This window comes from Hoplias malabaricus, chromosome 6 (assembly GCF_029633855.1).
Source record: "Hoplias malabaricus isolate fHopMal1 chromosome 6, fHopMal1.hap1, whole genome shotgun sequence".
Classification (NCBI taxonomy): Eukaryota; Metazoa; Chordata; class Actinopteri; order Characiformes; family Erythrinidae; genus Hoplias; species Hoplias malabaricus.
Genome location: NC_089805.1, coordinates 50005743 through 50019835, shown reverse-complemented (window position 1 = coordinate 50019835; position 14093 = coordinate 50005743). Strand labels below are relative to the sequence as shown.

General features: G+C 46.2%; 1 protein-coding gene across 2 annotated transcripts in view; it reads left to right on the top strand.

Moving 5' to 3' along the window:
• Positions 1 to 14093, top strand: part of LOC136700484 (stonustoxin subunit alpha-like) — a 49798-nt gene that overhangs the window by 34200 nt on the left and 1505 nt on the right. The window lies entirely within an intron of this gene.

Genomic DNA, 14093 nt, shown 5'->3' with positions numbered 1-14093 from the left:
ACATTAATGGAAAAATATTGCAACAATTTGCCACTTTTTGAGGTGTGTTTTCAGATTCAAATCATTTTGGAATCTATAAATTATTTGATGGTATTTAGTCAAGAGTCCTTGGGAAGGCACTATATAAATGTAACAGTCAATCCATCCATTAGTCAATCCATACATCAATCAGTAAGATATAAGCAGCCAATAGCAGCAGGGTTAGCATGCAACTAGCCAGAGACTTGTATCCTCGTTCAATATTAGCAGGTGCTAGCAGCTGTGTTAGCATGCCATTAGCTGAATATGGGAACCCTCTGTCGATTTTAGCAGTAGTGATGGACCGATGTGGGTTTGTTGATGGCAGTAGCGGCTGATGGTCGATATGTAAAGCTGATGTTCCCATTCCTCAGGCAGTGAATAAACTAGAGGCATTATCATGATTTGTTTTTACAGAAAACCCTTCAAATTTGTAAAAGAAACCATTTAGAGTCCTGAAATATATCTGAAGTGGTCAAAATCTTATGAAAACCACAAGAAAATGTAGGCACTTGTCTTATTTTTGAAAAAAAATGTTAGTGACTATAAACTGAAAAGTTTGTGGGTCCCATTACTTTTTCCTCTTTAAACTTGTGTCTCCAGGGGTCTACTTTCATCAGGTAAAATTTGGAGTTGATACCTCCTACTGATCTGAAGTTATTGAAGCTGGAGCAGACAGTGGACAGTAGCCTCTCCAAGTGTCTCTTTAGACCCCAAGCTCTCCGTAAGAATACACTAAAAATACAGTGTATAGATCTGGTCTGGACCTAATGTCAACATCTTAGTGTTTTTCTTTACTTTCTGTGAGAAACTCGTCTCCTGTCCCTCACCAAGTGGCCATTGACCCCTCACAAAACAGTAACAACCCTTAGTTATGGTGTGTTTTATTCTGATGTACTGAGTTTATTTCTGATGTTTACACTTGTTTCTCACCAAGTAGAGTGTCCCTTTAAATGTCTGACGTTTTAAAAGGCGGGACCTTCACTCTGATTGGCTGTAGAGCGAGGCACCCTCCCCGTTAGAATAAAACCGTTTGAGTGTCTCTCGCGGTGTCTGGGTCCGTTAGGAGCTGAAAACATAAGCGTTTCTCTGAAGCAGGGGTCTGTGTTTGTCCCGCCTCCATCGCCATAACTCTGCTCCTGATTGGTCTACAGACTTGATTGACGTGTCGTTGAAAGCTGAGAGCCTAAGCTCCATGACGCTGTGTGAGCTCCACGGGGTCATATTTTAATTCTTATTTGGAGTTGTGTACTATTTATTGGGGACTGTTTGTTTGGGTCAGTCCTCCTGACACCAACATGAGGATTACTCCCGAACGGTTTGACGGAGAGACTCAGATCGGTCTGGTTTTGAAGGAGACACACTGAGGAGAGTCTGTGTTTCTCTTTGTTTGTGTGAGGCTTCGAGACGCCGCGGGTTTGTTTTTGTGAAAAAGATCTGAAGTGTGTGATAACTGTATTGTTTCGGGGTTAATTCCGTAGTCCTACATTGTAGACTATAATGACTTATATCCTCGTGATCCTGAGAGTCTGTCCGTTCCAGTGGTGTATGATGTAAACATTGACTCAAATATGGAGCAGTGAAAACTCTGAATATCTGCACTGTCACTAATACATTTACATTACTCTCCTGGAAAGGTGTATTTGGAGCAGAAACACTGATTTATCGAGTGGAGTTCTATATAAAAGGCAGAGTTTAATCTTTAATGTGGTCTCTGTCGATGTTGGAGCTGTAACACCTGAGATACACTGACGGATATAACACTGAGTGGTTTATTACCCGCCGGCGGACAGGGGACGGTATAAGAGTGAACCTCTCTGTACAGACTCTACTGGCGCAGGTTTGATGTGGGGTTTTTAGAAGCTGCTGTTTCTCTCTCGGTAAACACAGCTCACACTGCGCTATAAAGATGGGGCCTTTCTTGCTCTTGAAGCTGAAGTGGTCCTTAAACACGGCCAGGGTTCATTTCCTTCCAGAGGAACTCAGAATTGGACGGGGTTTCTCACTCAGCGGGGTCTGCACCGGTGAAGGACTTGTCCGTCTCCATATTTCCTGTGATTTTAGCGGGAGATTTCTCTCCAGACCCTCAGTAACCAGTGGAACAGGGAAAGTCCTGCAGTGGCTCTCTCTCAAACTTCTCTGTGGGAGAAATGGAAACATGGGAATAACTTAAGGTCAGATTTAGTTAGTTCTCTGGTCCAGAACAGACCAATAACGGCTAAGAAATGAGGTCCAAACAATTTTATTGTAGAAATAATGTATTTTTGTAAATGAACTCACAGCAGCCGGTAAAACCTATAAAACACAAACAGAGTGTGTTCTGGAACATAAAATACATTAGTCATTCGGCCCAGATCCAGAACCGGACCCTATCCAGAACAGTCAGAATAAGCTCATGAACGGACCTCTCTCTCTTTGTTATTTATGATATTGTTGTATATATTTACAAACATTATACAGAGACTTTTATTGTGTTTTTAAGAAACTATAAATGATTGAAAATAAAATCTGACACATTTATAGTTTTGACTTTTTATTAAAACTCTTCCGACACAAAAGAGAAGTGATTCTGTGGTGATCCACATCAATAAAGAAATAAATGAATGAAAAGAAAGAAGCAGACACATGGGCTGTGAATATAGAACGTGTTGGTGCTGTCTTTAAATATGAATTAATCCAGAGTTCAGAAGACTATTAAACATTAGCCTTAAGACACCTTCACTAAAGTTAATTTGTTGAGTGAACACACTTTATCTTCCATTAACTCAGTTCTTCTGTAGAGAATAAGGGAGTGTTCACACAGTTTAAACAGAAAGGTGTGCTGCATGAACCTTACATTAAAGGAGTTCTACTAAAATCACTTACTTTAACTGAATTACATTTTCATATAAATACAGTTCCCTGGTTCAGTTAAATGTGATCTGAACTGTTTTCTAACAGAGTCGTGTAGTTGATGTAACTTCAGATTCATTCTGTTTTACTGAGACATCTATTTGATCAAATGTAATCACATTCAGTTTAAACTCCACAGCTGTTTACCCTTCGTATAAAATCAGATCTACATCAAGTCTTAAAGGAGCAATCTGTAGGATATTTACTAAATACTGAGGTCATCATTAGTGCTTTTCCACTGCAGGGTCCCTACACTACTCTACTAGACTCTGCTCTGATCTCTGCTTTTCCATTGGCCAGGTTTGGAGCTGATATGTGGAAGCAGCTCATTTTTAGTAACTGCTCACTTGTGGCTCCAAGCTGATTGTTCAGAGAGGACTCACTCTACGTGATGAAATGCAGAGATTCAGCACAGACTTGTTTAATGTTACTGCTGCCATTGTTGTGAGCACACACACACACACACACACACACACACAAACACACTGTTTATCAGGGACCATATTATGAGCAGAGTCCAATAGAACTGAGTAGTGTAGGGACCATGCAGTGGAAATGCTCCACAACTAATGTCTACTGTGGAGTTGATCTGTAAGTTGATCTGTTTAGTTCAGAGACTGAGAGGTGTCTACTTGTTTGATATTATACTCACCACCAGCTTGTTCCACAGCTGAGTCGGGGCTGAGCAGTGAACTGGGGCTGAGTCGATCTACCACAGGTCTTCAGTCCAATGGTGGCCTTTGTATCAAAGAGAAAACAAAGGCTTATTTAGGGATGGGTATAACTTAATAGAATATATGGAGAGGAGGGAGAGGAGGAGGAGTAAGGAGAGGAGGGAGAGGAGGAGGATGGAGAGGAGGGAGAAGAGGAGGAGGATGGAGAGGAGGGAGAGGAGGAGGAGTAAGGAGAGGAGGAGGAGGAGGAGTAGGGAGAGGAGGAGGAGAGAGGAGCAGGAGGAGGGGGAGGAGGAGAGAGGAGGAGGAAGAGGGAGAGGAGGAGAGAGGATGAGAGAGGAGGAGGAGGGGGAGGAGGAGAGAGGAGGAGGAGGGAGACAGCTCTCTCCACTGTTTTAAAACTCTATTATAGTTCAGATTTTAAACACTTGGTGTCAGTTACAGATTGCTCCTTTAAGTTCATACACAGTGTTTAAAAGTTGTCGAGATGCTGTATGTGTTTGTTACAGACGTTATTTCTTGTGAAGTGATCGGTAGCAGTTCAGCTACAGCTCTATTAGAGTTTAATAAAAAGGGGGAGGTAATAACCAGCTCGCTGACTCAGATCACATCTACATCATTTACAGTGGAGAAAAGGAGTTTAAACCAAAACTAAACCAAAAACAGTCGTCTGAAACAGTCATCTTTAGGAGCCTCGAGGATGGAGGGCTTTTCCAAATGTGACAGTTTACAGCCAATAAATGCTGAGTTGTGAGAAAGAGCTTCTTCTGCTTCCTGTGAATCAGAGACGCACTGCTTCATATGATTCTAGACTAAAGAGGAAAATAAATATAGTTCAGACTCCAGAGGAAATACTAAGGTCATCATTAGTGCTTTTCCACTGCAGGGTCCCTACACTACTCTATTAGACTCTGCTCTGATCTCTGCTTTTCCATTGGCCAGGTTTGGAGCTGATACGTGGAAGCAGCTCATTTTAGTAACTGCTCACTTGTGGCTCCAAGCTGATTGTTCAGAACTCACTCTACGTGATGAAATGCAGAGATTCAGCACAGACTTGTTTAATGTTACTGCTGCCATTGTTGTGAGCACACACACACACACACACACACTCAGGGACCGTATTATGAGCAGAGTCCAGTAGAACTGAGTAGTGTAGGGAAATGCTTCACAACTAATGTCTACTGTGCAGTTGATCTGTTTAGTTCAGAGACTGAGAGGTGTCTACTGAGAGCTGTTTGATATTATACTCAGCACCTTTACAACAGTTAAAGAAGTTCCAGCTCCTTCCACAGCTGAGTCGGGGCTGAGCAGTGAACTGGGGCTGAGTCGGGGCTGAGCAGTGAACCGGGGATGAGCCGATCTACCACAGGTCTTCAGTCCAATGGTGGCCTTTGTATCGAAGAGAAAACAAAGGCTTATATAGGGATGAGTATAATTTAATAGAATATAACAGAATATAATGGTATCATTTTCTCGCTGTGTCTCCCACACTGTCAGAGACAATCAGCTTATTATATCACTGTATAATTAATTCATATTGTAATAACTGTGTCTGTACACCACTCAGCCATAACATTACTACCACTGCCTTGTCTCTACACTCCCTGTGCTCTCTGTGTGTAGGTCACGCGCTCTTTGTTCTTCTACAGTTACCATTAGTTCAGTTGTTGCTCCGCCCCCTGTTCTTCAGTGGTCCACACCGACACAGCGCTGGTGTTATTTGGGTAGTGGATATTTTAATGTGGGGGATGATCCTCATTCAGGGACTCAGCAGTGAAACTGAGGGGTTTAAACACATCACGCAGCACTGTGTCTGATCGACTCTCACCAGCACAACAACCATTAACACACCACCATCAACAAAGTATGCAGAGCCACAGGAGAACTACAGCTGTAACTGTAGAACTACAAAGTTCTCCTGTGTGGTCAGTGGATCCGAGAGAATGGACAGTGAGTGGAGAAACAAGGAGGTGTTCATAATGTTATGGCTGATCCTGTAGGTTTCAGTTTTTAAGTGACAACCCCTACAACAGGCACTAGTCTCTCTCTCTCTCTGTCTCTCTCTATCACTCTCTCTCTCTGTCTGTCTGTCTGTCTCTCTCTCTCATTCTCTCTGTCTGTCTGTCTCTCTCTCTCTCTGTCTCTCTCATTCTCTCTCTGTCTCTCTCTCTCTCTTCTCTCTCTCTCTCTGTCTCTCATTCTCTCTCTCTCTCTCATTCTCTCATTCTGTCTCTCATTCTCTCTCTCTCTGTCTCTCTCATTCGGTCTCTCTGTCTCTCTCTCTCTCTCTGTCTGTCTGTCTCTCTCTCTCTCTCTGTCTCTCTCATTCTCTCATTCTCTCTCTGTCTCTCTCTTCTCTCTCTCTCTCTGTCTCTCATTCTCTCTCTCTCTCTCATTCTCTCTCTCTCTGTCTCTCTCATTCGGTCTCTCTGTCTCTCTCTGTCTGTCTCTCTCTCTCTCTCATTCTCTCTGTCTCTCTCTCTCTCTCTCATTCTCTCTCTCGTTTGTGGAGGAGGAGGAGGGGGAGGGGTTTGGACGCTGGGGCTCAGTCAGCTGTTGGCTGAGGAGGCAGAGTGGGTGTGGTTCTGATGAGAGGTGATTGGTCAGAAGAGCTCTGTGTTTTATTGATTGTGGAGCGGCCTGATTGAGGGAGCGTCAGTATTTTACAGATCTTTTCTGAATGTCGATGTGCAGTGGGTAAAGGCCCAGTTCTGCTCTGCAGGCGTTATTACAGGCGTTATTACAGGTGTTATTACAGGCATTTCTGTGCACTCCCGGCATGTTATTACAGGCATTATTACAGGTGTTATTACAGATGTTTCTGTGCACTCCCAGCATATTATTACAGGCGTTATTACAGGTGTTATTACAGGCATTTCTGTGCACTCTCAGCATTTTATTACAGGTGTTTCTGTGCACTCCCAGCATGTTATTACAGGCGTTATTACAGGTGTTATTACAGGCATTTCTGTGCACTCCCAGCATTTTATTACAGGTGTTTCTGTGCACTCCCAGCATGTTATTACAGGCGTTATTACAGGTGTTATTACAGGCATTTCTGTGCACTCCCAGCATGTTATTACAGGTGTTTCTGTGCACTCCCAGCATGTTATTACAGGTGTTTTTAAAGGTGTTTCTGTGCACGCACAGCATGTTTATATCAGATTGTAATTGTATTTTTTCAGTGGGGTTTCTAGCCCAGTTTTATAAATCCAGACATAGCTCTGGTCCCATGTCTCACAGCCGTGCAGCAGCAGGAGTGGTTTATAATTGAACTGAATAATTTTAGCCAGATTTTTATTGGAGTGTTTATTTTCCCAAATTTAGATCTGATTTAATGTCCTCCAGAAGTGAAGTGGTGTCTGTTTCCTGAGATCTGGACTTCTTCTGGAAAATCAGGACTCTGGTTCTGCTGAGGTTCACTGTGAGAGCCCAGCTCTGACAGAACTGCTGCAGCACTGACGGACTCTGCTGTAAACCCTGCTCTGAGGTGGACATGAGGACCAGGTCGTCAGCGTAGAGCAGACACTTCATCTCAGAGTGGAGAGTAGATACGGTCTGACGTGTGGTGTTTGGGTAAAAAGCCGATCTGAGATGTGCTCAGGACGTTGTGGTTCATGAGGAAGGTCATTATTGAGACGTTTATAACGCCACAGAACACTTTTCCCAGGTCACTGCACACACAGAGGCCTCTGTAGTTATTGGGGTCAAATGTGTCTCCTTTTTTGTGGACGGGGGGTAATCAGACCTTGGTTCAGATCTCAGGAAGTCTTCCAGAGTTAGAATCAGGTTGAAAAGATTAACCAGAGCTTCCATTGTTCTGAGACTGTGAAAGTGAACGTTTCATTACTGATGCCGTCTGGACACAGACTTCTTTAAATCTGAGAGGTTTGATTTGCTCCTGGATCTCTTTCGCTGTAATTGATGAGTCCAAGGGGCTCTGATAATCTTTAATGGTCTTTATTAGTTCCTCCAGCTCGTTCCTGACTGAGTTAAAGTTAGACTCTATTTTCTTCTAAAGGTTTTAAAGTGAGATTTCCACATTGTGGCTCTTTGAATCGGGAACATTCTCTCGTTGGAGTCAGATGTTTTGTGGAGCCCCAGAGAGAGCTGTCATTGACTGCTTCTTCAGTTTGATCCAGTTTTGTTCTTAAAAACGTATCTTTTTTAGATGTTAAGAGTGTGTTGTAGTGTTTTAAAGAACTGGAATCATTTCTCTCTCAGGTCCTGGTTCTTTGGTTCTCTGTGGTTCTTGTGGATAATGTTCTTCATTTTCTTTTTGAAGTTTTGCAGTCGTTATCAGACCCCGGCTCCTGTGTGTGATGTGGATGGTGTGGTGTGTTTTGTCTGGGTCTTGGAGGGTGTTTTAGCCAGTGTTTCATGAATGTTATTGATGTCATTTGTTGCCGTGGTGATTCCCTCTAAATGTGGCGTGTAGCTGTTGGAGAAATGGTGGAGCGTGTGTCTGATGTAACGGCTGTCCGTGTTTAATTTTAATTTCTCAGTTTCTGACTGATTCCAGTGGTCTCTGGGTTTTAATGGGTGCAGTGTTTCTGATTCAGGAGGATCTTCAGTCGTGTCTCTCATGGTGTTTAGGTACAGTGCTGTTTGGTAGCGGTCAGACAGAGGGCGCTGTGGTCTGACTGTAAATGCACTGATGAGATCTGGATCTAACCGCTCTCCCTCGTCTGTTTGACACATGGTCAGAACTGTTTCTTTGGACGGTGTTGTGAGTTGTGTTTGACGTGGTCTCTGTGGATGAAACTGTTTCCTGTTTCTTCAACACAGTCCCATTCTCTCCCGGTCCTGGGTTTACATCTCCACGTATTAAACCACGCCCACGGCACTGAGAGTGTGTGATCTCAGACTGTAAATCTGGGAGACGTTCTTCATGAAAATAAGGAGAGTCCTGAGGAGGAAGTACAGGAGCTGGTCTTAAATTAGAAAATCATGAAAAAGTGGATTTATTTCAGTAATTCCATTCAAAAAGTCAAACTTGTACATTACACTCATTCATTACACACAGACTGATATATTTCAAGTGTTTATTTCTTTAATTTGATGATTATAACTGACACCTAATGAAAACCCCACATTCAGTTTCTCAGAAAATTAGAATATTACTGAAGACCAACACAAACAAAGGGTTTTTAGAAACGCTGGCCGACTGAGAAATATGAAGATGAACAGTATGAAGATGAACAGCACTCAGTACTTAGTCGGGGCTCCTTTTGCCTGAATTACTGCAGCAGTGCGGCGTGGCGTGGAGTGGATCGGTCTGTGGCACTGCTCAGGTGTTATATGAGAGCCCAGGGTGCTCTGATAGTGGTCTTCAGCTCTTCTGCGTTGTTGGGTCTGGAGTATTACATCTTCCTCTTCACAATACGCCATAGATTTCTTTAGGCTCTTATTGAACTCTCTGTCTGATGTCTTTTTTCCAAATCCATTGGAATTTAAGCCTCGAATGTTCCAACAGCTGATTGTAAATGAACTCCTGTTATTGTTGATCTGTAGTTAATTAAGGTTCAGATCAGTGTTATAGGTCTATATTAAAGTCAGTGTATTAATCTGGAGCAGAGGATGTTGAGCAGGGGTCTTATCTGGTTCAGTTCTGAAGCGGCTGGGTTCTCTGCTCTTCGTGTTACTGATGCGTGTCAGGGTGGTGTGAAGAGTAGATTTAGGGAGGGGGACACACTCGCTACAACACGGAATTTAATATAGAGATAACAAGACAAACGAACTAGAGGAGAAACACGAAATAACAAGACTTAGAGACATACGGAAAAAGCAGGAAACAATACTTATAGGACTGGGGCATGAAACAGGCAGGAAACAGAACGAGAAACGAGCTAGAGAAACAAATACTACGATAACTATTGGGCAAGAGAAATGAGCAAGACAACAATACGTGAACAGCGCGAAACTACAAATGACAAACAACAACGACGAAAACAAACCAAACTCAAACTCAAACTCAAAATCAAAATGACCGATCCCAGGAAGTGAGGGAAGAGGGCTTAAATACATAACAAACGAGAAACACCTGAAGACAATAACAAGGGTGACGTAAAAGAGGCGGAGACGAAGGTAGAGACAAAGTTGGAACAAAGGCGGGACAAAGGCGGAGAATAAACATAAACAAAGCCATGTGCAGAGACAGGAAAACAGCAAAGAGAAAGCCCAAAAGAAAGGAGAAAACAAACCAGAAAGTGTCAAGATGTGACAGACGCGAAAAACGAGACTCTCCAGGAGCTGGCGCAGGAGGGGGCCAGAAGAACAAGACAAACTAGAAAAGACTCAGAATGGAGAAGGGAAACGAGAGAAGACAGGAGAAAACACACGTGACTGAACCTTTGATTGAACACTAAATGGGGACTGAGACGGAACAGGAGCAGATACACGTGACAAGACAGGTGATGGGACTGGGAACTGGACATGGGTCTGGACAGAGGGTTTAATTTGTGACTGGAGAGGACTAACAGGGAATTGGACATGAGACTGGACAAAGGGTTTAACAGGGTACTGGACTGGACTAGGCAGGGGAACAGGAACCAAGACATTAACAGGGACTGACACTAATACAGTGACAGGAACTGGGATAGAAACAAAGACAGACAAAGGCACAGGGACATGGACAGAGACAGGAACCAGAACAGGAAGAGAAACAGGGACAAAAACAACTGGGTGGTACCCAGGACTGGCATGTGTCTGTGGGACTGTCCAAGGTGCCAGCCTGTGTACAGTCCTGGGGATTGGCCTCGAAGTCCTTGGGGCCGGAGCCACAGTCACAGGCTTAGAAACGGCTGGAGCCACAGTCACTGGCTTAGAAACGGCCGGAGCCACAGTCACTGGCTTAGAAACGGCCGATGCCACAGTCTCAGGGGTAGAAACGGCCGTGGCCACAGTCTCAGGGGCAGAAACGGCCGTGGCCACAGTCTCAGAGATAGGAGCAGCTGAGGGAGCCGTACTCACGGAGACTGGAGACCCTGCGACGACGTCCACGGAGACAGGGGAACCTGCAGTGACGTCCAAGGAGGCAGGCGGAACTGCGACGACGTCCACGGAGGCAGACGGAACTGCGACGACGTCGTCCACGGAGGCAGACGGAACTGCGACGACGTCGTCCACGGAGGCAGACGAAACTGCGACGACGTCATCCACCGAGGCAGACGGAACTGCGACGACGTCATCCACCGAGGCAGACGGAACTGCGACGACGATGTCCACGGAGACAGACGGAACTGCGACGACGTCCACGGAGGCAGACAGAACTGCGACGACGTCCACGGAGGCAGACGGAACTGCGACGACGTCATCCACGGAGGCAGACGGAACTGCGACGACGTCATCCAAGGAGTCAGGAGGATGTGCGACGACGTCCATGGAGGCAGAGGAATCTGCGACGTCGTCCACGGAAACAGAAGAGGCGGGCGTCGCTCTCATGAAGACAGGAGAGGCGCGCGCCGCCTTCAAGGAGAGCTCCAGGCGTGCCATGAGGCCTGTAAGCTTCTCCTGAATGTCAGGAGTGGACGCAGAGCGGTGCTTGGGAACTGGTGTCCTATCGACGATGTCCACGGAGGCAGAAGAATCTGCGACGTCGTCCATGGAGAGAGGCGCGGCCGGAGGCACCGCGCTCATGGAGACAGGCGCGGCCGGAGGCACCGCGCTCATGGAGACAGGCGCGGCCGTAGGCATTGCTCTCATGGAGACAGGCGCGGCCGGAGGCACCGCGCTCATGGAGACAGGCGCGGCCGTAGGCACCGCGCTCAGGGAGACAGGTGCGGCCGGAGGTGCCGCGGGCACGAAGACAGGTGCGGCCGAAGGTACCGCGGGCATGGAGAGAGGCGCTACCGGAGGTGCCGCTCTTACAGGAACCGGAGTTGACACGCCCAGCAATGCAGGTGCTCGTGCTGCTCGCCGAGCACGCGTTTTGGATTTAACGGGTTTGGGCGCACTCTCGAGGGACTTCTTTAAACTTAGGTCCTCCGGAGATGCGCCCCTGTTAGCCTCATTTCCCATGTCCTGTGATCTGAGGCTAACAGCCCTTGTATATAACGCCCCCCCAAAAATCTCCCCGGACCTGAGGGGGTAATTATCTGGAGCTGGGTTTACAGCCTGTTTTCTCCTCCGGCTCCGTCGATTCCCGCTGGAGGAATCACTCGATTCATGAATCGAGTCTTCTGTTTGTGGGAAATGAACCGCACCGGAGATGAGCTGCAGCCGTTGACTCCACTCCGAAGCCGCCCTTAACGCCTCCTCCACGGGATCTCTGGGGAAAGGAGTCCGGCGAATTACACCTCTCCTAAAGGGGTAGTCCGTGTTAGCTGTGTCCATCTTTTGATCGGTCATTCTGTCAGGGTGGTGTGAAGAGTAGATTTAGGGAGGCGGACACACTCGCTACAACACGGAATTTAATATAGAGATAACAAGACAAACGAACTAGAGGAGAAACACGAAATAACAAGACTTAGAGACATACGGAAAAAGCAGGAAACAATACTTATAGGACTGGGGCATGAAACAGGCAGGAAACAGAACGAGAAACGAGCTAGAGAAACAAATACTACGATAACTATTGGGCAAGAGAAATGAGCAAGACAACAATACGTGAACAGCGCGAAACTACAAATGACAAACAACAACGACGAAAACAAACCAACAAACCAAACTCAAACTCAAAATCAAAATGACCGATCCCAGGAAGTGAGGGAAGAGGGCTTAAATACATAACAAACGAGAAACACCTGAAGACAATAACAAGGGTGACGTAAAAGAGGCGGAGACGAAGGTAGAGACAAAGGCGGAACAAAGGCGGGACAAAGGCGGAGAATGAACATAAACAAAGCCATGTGCAGAGACAGGAAAACAGCAAAGAGAAAGCCCAAAAGAAAGGAGAAAACAAACCAGAAAGTGTCAAGATGTGACAATGCGTAGGTCTCTTGCTGACCTGCTGCTCTGGAATCTTCAGCTGGACGTGGAGGTGGAGGTGGAGGTGGAGGGGGTCTCTCTGGGTCTCGTCGTGCCGTGTGGAGTCTGGTGCTGTTGTGTCCCAGGGCTGTGGTGTTCAGCTCCTTTGTGAACAGTCTTACTCCCTGTCTGTTGAGGTGTACGTGGTCGTGCAGGTGATGAGGGCGGATGTCTTTGTGGTGTGTGATGTGGACGTTTGGTGTGAGTGCGCAGGCTCTGCACGGCTCTACACTGTTTCTGTGGATACTGTGGAAGGGCAGGTCTTCACGTGGTGGTACGGTGGAAACGGTGACCTTGGTTTGTGGAAATCTCTGGGTGTCTTTGACTGCCACCTCTCTCAGTGCCGGAGCGCCCCGTCCTCTCATAGCTCTCAGGTCATTGGTCCCTGTGTGAATAATGATGTGTTTGTACTGGCCTCTGTTGTTAGAGAGAGGATGTTGAGAGCACTTCTGGTGTTTGGACTCCACAGTTTGGTCACTGACGTGTGCGGGAGTAGACCTTTCTCCAGGAGGTGTTCTCCATTGGAGTCAGTGAGTAGAAGGACATCTGTGGAGTCTTCACTCTGTGGAGCTGCAGAGAGACGGGAGGTCTGACGCAGGGCTGATGTTTGGTTCCTGATGAATCTCTTCTATGTGCAGGGCTCTGAGGAGGCCTCTGAAGGAACCAGGGTTTCTCCAGGAGTGTGTGTGTGTGTGTGTGTGTGTTGGGGTGTATGAGGTGTTCTTTGTCTTTTAGTTGGTTCTTTACTGTAGAAAGCTCCTCGTATAATGTTCCTCTGATCTTTGCTGGTTCTCTCCTCGTGTCCGTCTTTACGTTACGGAGCTGATGTAGTTTCTTGTAGTTCACTGGATGATCTTGTGTTGGTTGTTTTCAGGCTCTCGATCTCTTCTCTGAATTGAAATAATGAAGCACTGAACCGACTCAACACGTCGTTCACTCGGTTCCTGAGACGTTTCCTTTCTTCACTGGACGACAAGTGAGAGAGCATTTGATCTGTGACTTCCACCGTTTCTACTCTAACAGTGAAAGGTTCTCCTTTATTTCTGATGCAGGAGACTGAGGGCTTGGTGTTGAGGGTGATGTGTGCTGACTTTCTGTTGGAAGGGTATCGCTCTCTTCTTGGGAGACGTTTACTTGTGGGAGCTCTGCTCCTGTCGCCGTTTCCTTCATTGGAGTGAAATCTTTGATGAAGACTCGGAGAGCAGACTCATTTCCCTGGATCATCATCGTCTCGGTCTGATATCTGCTGAGCGTTAAGAGCCGTCTTTCTCGTTTCTCTCCGTCTTCAAACGCTACGACTCGTCGGCCTCTGCGGACGCCTCTTTTGATGACGTGGCTGTAGCGCTGGCAGAAAGCGCTGGGCCAGGAGCTGGTGTTCTTGGTGTAGAAGAGGAGGTGGTGGTGGTGTGCTTTTCTGTCTCGGTGAAGTCTGTAAACAGAGTCTCTGGGTGTTCACGCTGCTGCTTGGAGTGTTCAGAGGAGGTTCTAGGAGGTAGAGAAAGGGGCGGGGCCAGGGTCCTGAGGCTGTATTCTCTGATTCCA